The sequence below is a fragment of the Crocuta crocuta genome, unplaced genomic scaffold (assembly GCF_008692635.1).
Source record: "Crocuta crocuta isolate KB4526 unplaced genomic scaffold, BGI_CrCroc_1.0 scaffold1269, whole genome shotgun sequence".
NCBI lineage: Eukaryota > Metazoa > Chordata > Mammalia > Carnivora > Hyaenidae > Crocuta > Crocuta crocuta.
The window spans coordinates 480,718-480,989 of NW_027531335.1; positions in this window are offsets into that span (position 1 = coordinate 480,718).

The following is a 272-nucleotide window of genomic DNA, read 5'->3' on the forward strand; positions in this document are numbered from 1 at the left end:
CCCTGCGTCGGGCTCTGTGCTAACAGCTCAGAGCCGGGAGCCTGCTTTGGATTCTGTTTCTCCCTCTCTCTCTCTGCCCTTCTCCTGCTCATGTTCTCTCTCTCTCTAAAAAATAAAAAACATTGGGAAAAAAAGAAAATAGAATCTCTTTGGTATCATCGATACCTGATTCTTAAGAGACGGCATACAAACTTTTCCCTCACTGCCTGCCAGAATGTTTTGTAAAACTATTTTATTTATTAAATAATTTGAGTTGTTTTAAAAGTAGTATG